This window comes from Ovis aries, chromosome 17 (genome assembly GCF_016772045.2).
Source record: "Ovis aries strain OAR_USU_Benz2616 breed Rambouillet chromosome 17, ARS-UI_Ramb_v3.0, whole genome shotgun sequence".
NCBI lineage: Eukaryota > Metazoa > Chordata > Mammalia > Artiodactyla > Bovidae > Ovis > Ovis aries.
The window spans coordinates 2,657,063-2,668,421 of NC_056070.1; the positions used below are offsets into that span (position 1 = coordinate 2,657,063).

An 11,359-nucleotide genomic window follows, 5' to 3' on the forward strand; every position below is an offset into this window, starting at 1 on the left:
TTCAGGAACACACCTTCAGAGGCAGAAGTGCATCTGGAACACCAGCTGAGAGTGGACAGGAGCACCTGACCACCAGAAAAGAATATATAGAACCACGTAAGACTCAGTAAGATGAAGGAACTAGGGGGGAAAGCAGGAGTGTTACTAGGACTGGACCTGCAAGCAGGGGTCCGATCCCCACATCGGGGCAATTGTCTGAGTCAGAGGAGAAACATTTAAGACTGAGAATGAAACAGCTGATCTGTGGCAGCCGAAATGGAGTGAGAATCAGACAGTCCTTGCCACAGCCATACATACCGCGGACAGGGACGCAGCTCCCCTACAAGGCGCAAGGGCTGGGAGCTGGAGTATAGGGATTGTGGAGTAATGCCAGGGTGAGGGCTGTTGTTGATGGTGGAGAGACAGATAGAGGGGACATGAGGGAGGAGATTGCTGTGGGAAATGCCTGTGGAGGAAAGCCAGGCAGCCATGGAAGCAAGGCGATACTGCTGAGTCACATGTAGCGGGTGGAGCCATCACCATAGCCTCTCTCCCCACACCTCAGCATGGGCAGCTGAACATGAGAAGCTGGCCCATCAAATGCACGACAAATGCATTGAACTACAGAGTAGGACCCCACCCAGGGTGCCCCTTTAAGAGCCTGACATGCTGATCTACAGAATAGGACCCCACCCAGGGTGCTCCTTTAAGAGCCTGACACGCTGACCTACAGAGTAGGACCCCAGCCAGGGGGCCCCTCTAAGTGTCTGATGCACCAAACGACAGAGAAGGACCCCAGGCAAGGGAGCCCACTAAGTGCCTGAATGGGCAGAGCAATGGAGAAAGACTGGCCAAAGAGGCCTTCTGATCACCAGCTACATGAGACTCAAAAAAAGACTCTGATAGGGCCATAACTCCTGCGGTGGAGGCAGACCATGTCCCTGAATACTTTGTGTTGCCAAAGTCCCTGCAACCCAAGCAGCTGTGCCATGTTCATGCTCAACCTTCACTGGGGCAGAGCTGCCACAGACAAAAAAAAAGTCCTGTGTCTATACATACAGAGTGACTTCATTCATGTCCAACTCTGCGACCCTGTAGCTGTGGCTTCTCTGCTCAAGGGTTTCTCCAGGCAAGAATACTGAAGCGTATTGGCCAATACCATAGTTGCCATACCCCTCTACAGCACTACAGTTCCTACTGCTCTAGCTGCCAACTCCCCTGAGTACCTGGTGCTGCCAGAACCCCTATGACCCAAGTAGCTCCACTACCTCCACACCTGGCTCTCACCAGGCAAGACCCAAATCCTCCAGGGCAGCCTCAGGACCACATCCCAGTGCAAGAGTGGAAATAAAACCACAATTGAAACCCAGGGGCAGGGTGGCTAAGGAAGAAGACCCAAAACCTTCCCACCAGCTGTACAAGTGGCCAATTAAATCCACAAGATCAACTAGGCAGATTCTGAGTCTATGTAATATATAAAAGGACATTGAGAGCTGCCACAAAAGAAAATACACTAGTTCTGATAGCTGTGGACATTGGAGGCAAGGACACTCAGGAGAAGGACCAGATTAGAGTCTGAGCTGCCCCCACAGAAGGTCCAGAGACTAGCCAGTGTAGGAGGGCAGCCTATGGAGGTGAGGTGGACTGTGACTCGCAGCGAGGGAAAGGATGCTGACAGCAGACTCAAGAAAACCATGTACTATTCTTATATATTTACTTGTTCTGTAGTTTCTTCAGGGTTTTTTTTTTTCACTTTTTCTTCCCCCTCTGTTGTAATTGCCAATTTTATTAGCACTATGAAATCTAATTAAGGTTCTGTGGTTTTTTTAATCACATTTTTGATTGTTATTATAAACTTCTATATCTATATTGGTCTTTTGCAGTTACCTGGAGTTTTCCTTCTGTTTTTTTTTTTCTTTTTTTTTAATTAAAATTTAAAAAAATTTTAACCTATTATTTTTTCTAAATTAATTCCTTTGTTTGCTTTTACTACTGTTCTTTCCCCCTTGCAGCTAATCTTTAACATATACAAGTCTTCTTTATCCACCTCTATTTAACCTCGCATTTCTATTCTTTCTTTCTTTTCCTCATCATATTTGTTAGTTTTGGTTTCATTCTTTTATTCCAAAGTTAGCACCTTGCTTAGTTTTGTTCTCTTGTTTGTGCTTTAGTTAGTTTTGTTCTTAACTGGCGGATATCATTTTTAGTTTCCTTTGTTTGCTGGGTCAATCTATTGTACTTTATTTTTGTTGGACTGTTTTGACTTTGCTTATGGGTACATATGTATGTGGATATATTTCGTTATTTTAATTATTATGTGCCAGATTTTGTAACTGCCATTTGTCTGGTGTTCCTCTTTGGTTTCTCTTTGGGGGTATTTGTTTTAACCCCACTTAATACCATAACAAACCACCAATGGAATCTCCATTCCTGGCCAGAGATCAAGCCCTGAGCCTGTGCAGTGGGAGCGCTGACTCTAAGAACCTAGACTACCAGAGATTCCCAACCCTTGGGAGTTTCAAACAGTGAGAACTCCCACAAAGGCAACCACTTGTATACAAGACCTGGCATCACCCAGTAGTTATGTATAGATGTGAGAGTTGGACTGTGAAGAAAGTTGAGCACTGAAGAATTGATGCTTTTGAACGGCGGTGTTGGAGAAGACTCTTGAGAGTCCCTTGGACTGCAAGGAGATCCAACCAGTCCATTCTAAAGGAGATCAGTCCTGGGATTTCTTTGGAAGGACTGATGTTGAAGCTGAAACTCCAGTACTTTGGCCACCTCATGTGAAGAGTTGCCTCATTGGAAAAGACTCTGATGCTGGGAGGGATTGGGGGCAGGAGGAGAAGGGGACAATAGAGGATTAGATGGCTGGATGGCATCACGGACTCGATGGATGTGAGTCTGAGTGAACTCCAGGAGTTGGTGATGGACAGGGAGGCCTGGCGTGCTGTGATTCATGGGGTCGCAAAGAGTTGGACACGACTGAGTGACTGAACTGAACTGAACAGACTTCTAAGAGCAGAGACTTATAGCAGTTCTGAGCCATACAGCACCCCATCAAAGCAGTGGTTCATCCAACTTCTACCCCAAGTACTTTTCCTTCTTGTCCATTTGCTCTACAAGCTGATCACCAGCCAAAGAAATCATTTGATGCTAATGGAGTATTTACTTTATCAAAAGTGCCTACACCAACATCTTCTGTCCCTGCTCAAAGAACATAAAGAAAAGAATCTACATCAGGAGAAAAGTCTGTATCACACTCTTGCACAACTTCCACATCTTCAGCCTCTGGACTCCACATCTGCACCTCCAGCACCCACTTCAGCAATTTCTGTCTCTTCTGTTTCACATTCACCAATACCTCCGTTACGTCAGGACCAAATCTGCTTAGACAGTTGCTTCCTGCTTTGCAAGCCATGCTGCAGCTTCATAATTCTAACGTGGACACATCCATAATAAATGAAGTCCTTACAGCAGCTGTGACACGAGCCTCATTGCCGTCTATAATTCATAACTTTCTTACTGTTGGACTAGCTGCTTTCAACATAACTTCTTTGATTTCTCAAGCTGCTCAGCTCCCCACACAAGCCCAACCATCCAGTCAGTCTCCATGTATTTAACGTCTGACACATCATCTCCATGATTGCATGTGTCTCCAAGGATAAGCACACCCCAGACAAGCACAGTCTGCATCAAACCTTTGATCAGTACTCCTCCTGCTTCATCACAGCCAAAGGCTAGTACTCCAGTAGTTAAGCAAGGACCAGTTTCACAGTCAGCCACACAGCAGCCTGTAACTGCTGACAGGCAGCAAGGTCGTGAACCTGTCACTCCTCTTCAGTGCTCAAATAGCCAGACAAGTCCTTCACCTGGTCCAAATCACACGTCTAGTAGTAATGCATTAAATACAGCAGTTCTACTACAGAACTCCTCTGCCCAACCTCCGTGTTCACTAACACTGACGCTCGCAGCACATTTCAATGAAAATCTCATCAAGCACGTTGAAGGATGGCCTGCAGACCACGCGGAGAAGCAGGCATCAAGATTGTGAGAAGCCCATAACGTGGGAAGTGTTCATATGTCAGGAATTTGTACTGAATTAAAAATATTTAAGATCTTTATTCCGAGTATGTGAAATTCAAGCAACTTTGTGAGAGCAAAGGATACTATTTTTGAGATAACAAATTAAGGAACTCGAAAAGCTAAAAAATCAGAATTTTTTCATGATGTGAAGATGTGAATAATTGCACATGGTGTTGAGAACAGGAAGTGTAAATCTGTCACCCAGTCTTAACATTTTTGAGCTACATTTAAGTAGACTTTGGACCATTAAGCTGGGCAAAGGAAATGACAAGGGGTTGGAGTCTGTGAGATGCAATTCAGGGGAAAGATACAAGACTGATTTGTAAAACCCTTGAAAAGTAGATTTCTTGTACATGTATTCTTCGCATTGTAACTATGTTTTGTAGAGTGACGCCATGGGAAGCTGTGTGTAGCAGAGCTTAGACATCCAAAACTAATCAGTGCTGAGGTGGCTAAATACCTGGACTTTTACATTTAAACCTGTCCACAAAATTAGCTTTTTTAAAGAAAAATTGGGAGGGGGTTAATTTATCAGTCAGAAATCTTGCATTTTCAAAAATTCAGTGCAAGTGCCAGGTGATCTGTCTAAGGATGTGATTTTGAACCATACAGGCAGTATACAAAATATCATGAAACAACTGTTTCCACACTTGCACCTGATCAAGAGCAGTGTTTCTCCATTTGTTTTGCAGAGAATGTTTTTCATTTTCTGTGTGTTCCATTCCCCTCTGAAATCCATGATCTGATGTTATCCAATTTTTAAGGCTCCCCTTTCTTAAGGTACTGTTGCTATGGCACTTTTCTATAATCTTTTCATTCCTGTGTACAGTAGCTTAAAATTGCAGTGATTGAGTGAAACCCACTTGTTTGTATAAATTATTGAAATCCATTTGGACCCTGAAAGAATGGGTTTAAAGTACTGCTGGGCATATGTGCTAGAAGTACATTGATTGCTCAAATATGAGGAAATGGGCCAATAAACATGGTTGTGGGAGGGAACAGGAAACAAAACTAGTCAGATGTGAATTGCATCTATTGTAGTAAACATATTAAAAAAAAAAGAAGTGAAAAAGGAGAAGTTACAACAGATAAAGCAGAAATAAAGAGTTATGAGACTATTACGAACAACTATATGGCAATAAAATGGATAACCTGGAAGAAATGGACAGATTCCTAGAAAAGTTCAATCTTTCAAGACTGAACCAGGAATAAATAGAAATGAACAACCAAGTTACAAGCACTGAAATCAAAACTGTGATCAAAACTCTCCCCCAAAACAAAAGCCTAGTACCAGATGGCTTCACAGGTGAATTCTATCAAACACCTAGAGATGAGCTAATGCCTATCCTTCTAAAACTATTTCAAAAAATTGCAGAGGAAGGAATATTTCCAAACTCATTCTATGAGGCCGCCATCACCCTGATACCAAAACCAGACACGCAACACAAAGAAAACTACAGGCAAGTATCACTGATGAATATAGATGCAAAAATCCTCAACAAAATTCTAGCAAACAGAATTCAACAACACATTAAAAAGCTCATACACCATGATCAAGTTGGGTTTATTCCAGGGATGCATGGATTCTTCAGTATATGCAAATTAATCAATGTGATATACCATATTAACAAATTGAAAGATAAAAACCATATGATCATCTCAATAGATGCAGAAAAAGCCTTTGACAAAATTCAGCACCCGTTTATGATTAAAACTCTTCAAAAAATGGGCATAGAAGGATCCTAGCTCAACACAGTAAAGGCCATATATGATAAGCCCACAGCAAACATTATTCTCAATGGTGAAAAACTGCAAGCATTCCCTCTAAGAACAGGAACATGACAAGGATGTCCACTCTCACCACTATTATTCAAGATAGTTTTGAAAATCTTAACTACAGAAATAAGAGAAGAAAAAGAAATAAAAGGAATCCAGATCAGAAAAGAAGAAGCAAAGCTCTCACTGTTTGCAGATGCCATGATACTCTACACAGAAAACCCTAAATATAGTATCAGAAAATTATTAGAGCCAATCAGTGCATTTAGCAAAGTTGCAGGATACAAAATCAATACACAGAAATCACTTGCATTTCTATATACTAATAATGGAAAATCAGAAAGAGAAATTAAGGAATCAATCCCATTCACCATTGCAACAAAAAGAATTAAATATCCAGGAAGAAAAAATTACCTCAGGTGACCAAGTAAGTATACACAGAAAATTATAAGGCACTAATGAAAGAAATCAAAGATGACATAAACAGATGGAGAGATATTCCATGTTCCTGGGTTCAGTTCAGTTCAGTTGCTCAGTCATGTCCAACTCTTTGTAACCCCATGAACTGCAGCATGCCAGGACTCTCTGTCCATCACCAACTCCCGGAGTTCACCCAAACTGATGTCTATCAAGTCAGTGATGCCTCCAGCCATCTCATCCTCTGTCGTCCCCTTCTCCTCCTGCCCCCAATCCCTCCCAGCATCAGAGTCTTTTCCAATGAGGCAACTCTTCACATGAGGTGGCCAAAGTACTGGAGTTTCAGCTTTAGCATAAGTCCTTCCAAAGAACACCGAGGACTGATCTCCTTTAGAATGGACTGGTTGGATCTCCTTTTAGTCCAAGGGGCTCTCAAGAGTGTTCTCCAACACTTCACTTCAAACGCATCAATTCTTTGGTACTCAGCTTTCTTCACAGTCCAACTCTCATATCCATACATGACTACTGGAAAAACCATAGCCTTGACTAGACGGACCTTTGTTGGCAAAGTAATGTCTCTGCTTTTCAATATGCTATCTAGGTTGGTCATAACTTTCCTTCCAAGAAGTAAGCGTCTTTTAATTTCATGGCTGCAGTCACCATCTGCAGTGATTTTGGAGCCCCCAAAAGTAAAGTCTGACACTGTTTCCACTGTTTCCCCATCTATTTGCCATGAAGTGATGGGACCAGATGCCATGATCTTCGTTTTCTGAATGTTGAGCTTTAAGCCAACTTTTTCCCTCTCCTCTTTCACTTTCACCAAGAGGCTCTTTAGTTCCTCTTCATTTTCTGCCATTAAAGTGGTATCATCTCCAGATCCAAGGTTACTGATATTTCTCCCGGCAATCCTGATTCCAGCTTGTGCTTCATCCAGCCCAGCGTTTGTCATGATGTACTCTGCATAGAAGTTAAATAAGCAGGGTGACAATATATAGCCTTGACGTACTCCTTTTCCTATTTGGAACCAGTCTGTTGTTCCATGTCCAGTTCTAACTGTTGCTTCCTGACCAGTGTAGGAAGAACCAATCTTATGAAAATGACTATACTGTCAAATGCAATCTACTGATTCAATGCAATCCCTATCAAATTACCAATGACATTTTTCACAGAACTAGAACAAAAAGTTTCACAATTTACATGGAAACACAAAAGACCCTGAATAGCCAAAGCTGTCTTGAGAAAGAAGAATGGAGCTGGAGGAATCAACCTTCCTGACTTCAGATTATACTACAAAACTACAGTCATCAAGCCAGTATGGTACTGGCACAAAATAAGAAATATAGACCAATGGAACAAGATAGAAAGCCCAGAAATAAACCCATGCACCTATGGGTACCTTATTTTGACAAAGGAGACAAGAATGTACAATAGGGTAAAGACTCTTCAATAAGTAGTGCTGGGAAAACTGGACAGCTACATATAAAAAATGAAATTAGAACACTTCTTAACACCATACACAAAGATAAACTCAAAATGATTTAAAGACCTAAATATAAGACCAGAAACTATAAAACTCTTAGAGGAAAACATAGGCACAATACTTGATGACATAAATCAAAGCAACATCCTCTATGACCCTCCTCCTAGATTAACAGAAATATAAACAAAAGCAAACAAGTGGGACTTGATCAAACTTAAAAGCTTACAGCAAAGGAAACTATAAGCAAAATGAAAAGACAACCCTCAGAATGGGAGAAAATAACAGCATTGGAAACAACTGACAAAGAATTAATTTCCAAAATATACAAGCAGTTCAGACAACTCAATACCAGAAAAACAAACAACCCAGTCAAAAAGTGGGAAAAAGACCTAAACAGACCTTTCTCCAAAGAAGACATACAGATAGCTAATAAACACATGAAAAGATGCTCAACATCACTCATTATATGAGAATTGGAAATCAAAACTACAATGAGATATCACTCTACACTGGTCAGAATGGCCATCATCAAATGTCTACAAACAATAAATGCTGGAAAGGGTGTGGAGAAAAGGAAATCCTCTTGCACTGTTGATGGGAATGTAAATTGATACAGCCACTATGGCAGATTCCTTAAAAAACTAGGACTAAAACCACCATATGACCCAGCAGTCCCACTCCTAGGCATGTACCCTGAGGAAACCCAAACTGAAAAAGAAACATGTATCCCATTGTTCATTGCACCACTATTTACAACAGCTAGAACATGGAAGCAACCTAGATGTCCATAAACAGATGGATGGATAAAGAAGTTGTGATACATATACAAAAGGGAATATTACTCAGCCATGAAAAGGAACACCTTTGAGTCATTTCTAATGATGTGGATGAACCTAGAACCTATTATACAGAGTAAAATAATTTAGAAAGAGAAAGATAAATATTATACTTTTGCACATATATATGAAATCTAGAAAAATAGTACTGAAAAATTTATTCATAGGGCAGCAATGGAGAAACAGACATAGAGAATAGACTTATTGACATGGGGAGAGGGGAGGAGAGGGTGAGATGTAAGGATAGAGTAACATGGAAACTTACATTGCCGTATGTAAAATAGATAGCCAATGGAAATTTGCTATATGGCTCAGGAAACTCAAACAGGGGCTCTGTATCAACCTAGAGGGGTGGGATGGGGAGGGAGACGGGAGAAGTTTCAAAAGGGAGGGGATATATGTATTCCTATGGCTGATTCATGTTGAGGTTTGACAGAAAACAACAAAATTCTGTAAAGTAATTATCCTTCAATTAAAATATAAATTAAAATTTTTAAAAATAAATACATAAATAAACCAAAGTGATAATAGGCACGGTGACCCAGAATTTGCACAGACCAAAAGATAAACTGGAAGAGTGGAGGGATTCCTGGTGAGGTACAAGGGGCCAGAGCTTAGAACTTGGAGCCTAGGGCCAAGCATGGGGAGTAGAGGGGCAAGTCAGGGTAGCCTGGGTCCACAGTGTCCACTGTCTTATCAAACGTCACTCTGCTTCCTACATAAAAAGGCCCATCTGGGGAACTCCTTAGTGATCCAGTGGTTAAGACTCTGTCCTTTAACTGCCCAGGGCCCAGTGGGGGACCTAAGATCCCAAGCCTCTTGGCAGAAACAAAAGCCCATCTGTCACTTTCTCTTATCTTTTTTTCCTTTATAGCACCTACCAGGCAATACATTTGGTTTGTGACTTATAATCTCTCTCCCCAACTAGAACATTAGCTCCAGGAGGACTGAGATGTTTGTCATTTGCCTGTATCTAGAAGAGTGTATAACAGTACCCAGGATACATGTAGTAGCACTCTAAGAATTTACTGGATTTATTAATCCATGAAAACCTGTCCACGGAGAAAGAAAAAAAAAAGTAATTAGACACCAAAGAAAAGCACAGATGACAAACCACGAGAACCAGAGATAGCACTTGATTTTGGGTGAATATCTTTACCTCTGGCTATAATCTCTCATGAGACCAGATTGTATTGTATGCCCTTGCATCCTGTTAGAGGCATGCTGCTGCTGCTGCTAAGTCGCTTCAGTCGTGTCCGACTCTGTGCGACCCCATAGACAGCAGCCCACCAGGCTCCCCCATCCCTGGGATTTTCCAGGCAAGAGTACTGGAGTGGGTTGCCATTTCCTTCTCCAATGCATGAAAGTGGAAAGTGAAAGTGAAGTCGCTCAGTTGTGTCCGACTCTTAGCGACCCCATGGACTGCAGCCCACCAGGCTCCTTCATCCATGGGATTTTCCAGGCAAGAGTACTGAAGTGGGGTGCTATTGCCTTCTCTGGTTAGAGGCATACCCCTGTATTTTCCAGAAATAAATGTCCTCTTTTTATTTAAGCTTGTTTTCTCAAATTTAAGTGTCTAACAAGCAAAGGAACCCTGTAAAAGACAACTGGAAAAGTAAGTATAAGCCAGACAGTGACAGCAGAGTTCAGGCCTGAGTGCACCATGGAAGTGGTGGGACGAGGATGATACGACCAGAGTGGGCTCTGGGAACGTCATTATAGCAGCACCGTCAATCCAACCCTCATTCACCTGAGTGCTGCCATTGGGCGGTTGCCTGTGTGTGCATGCTCAATCATATCTGACTCTGTGACCCCATGGACGGTAGCCCACCAGGCTCCTCTGCCCATGGAGTTTCCCAGGCAAGAATACTAGAGTGTGAAGAAGGAAAGGACAACCCACTCAAGTATTCTTGCCTGGAAAATCCCATGGGCAGAGGAGCCTGGTGGGCTACAGTCCATGAGGTTGCAAATAGTCTGACATGACTTAGAGACTAAACAATAACAACAATGAACTAAATACACATCCAGAGAAGAGGAACCATCGCTGAAGCCTCTCTAGAAGTTCTCTAAGAAGAGTGTTTCACTCTGGAAGTTATTTGGCAAATTATATCTATGATAACTTTTTAGCATCTTTGGAAAAAGTATTAGTACTGGAAAAACTGCATTAGGAGACTGGAGATGATTGCCTCTCGTGTGGCTTTTGTCTGAATTTCTTTCTTTTATTCAGTCCCACAGAACACTGTGTATAAATATATGGGTGTTATGTAAGATGGTATAAGAAAACAACGAAGCTTCTATTCCCTGGGAAAGAGACCTATTAGTCTAGGTCGTAGCCAAGCGGCACCTCTACTCCCTTCATCCAATGTCCCTTCACTCAGTCTCTGAGCCCCCTGATGGCTAATTACTCTATGCTCACGTGTCCTTTGCCTTGCCCAGCCTGTGCCAAATAAGCTCCACAGAAGCCGATGTGGACATGTTAGACATAAGCCTTGCCTTTGTCTCTGTTAAAGGCTCTAGGGAAAACAGGGACACACCGGAGACTGCGGCACAGCAGTATGAGACAGCATATGATGAAATGCTAAAATCAGTGACCCAGGCTGTGAGGAGCAGAGTGATCGCAGTAGCTCCATCTTTCAGACTTAACCGCAGGCTCACAGGGCACTGTGCAGAGCACCTCACACACCTTAGTTCATTTAAGCCTTCTGGCTCCCCCCACCTGGTGATTGTCATCCTCATAGTTGGGAGACCAACCTTAGGGAAGTAACTTATACAAGGAAGTTGTTAC

The 11,359-nt window shown here is 42.2% G+C and overlaps 1 pseudogene; it reads left to right on the forward strand.

Annotated features, from left to right (window-relative positions):
* The first annotated feature begins 255 nt into the window (after positions 1 to 255).
* LOC101121884 (WW domain-containing adapter protein with coiled-coil-like) lies at positions 256 to 4,335 on the forward strand (annotated as a pseudogene).
* Positions 4,336 to 11,359: the final 7,024 nt, after the last annotated feature.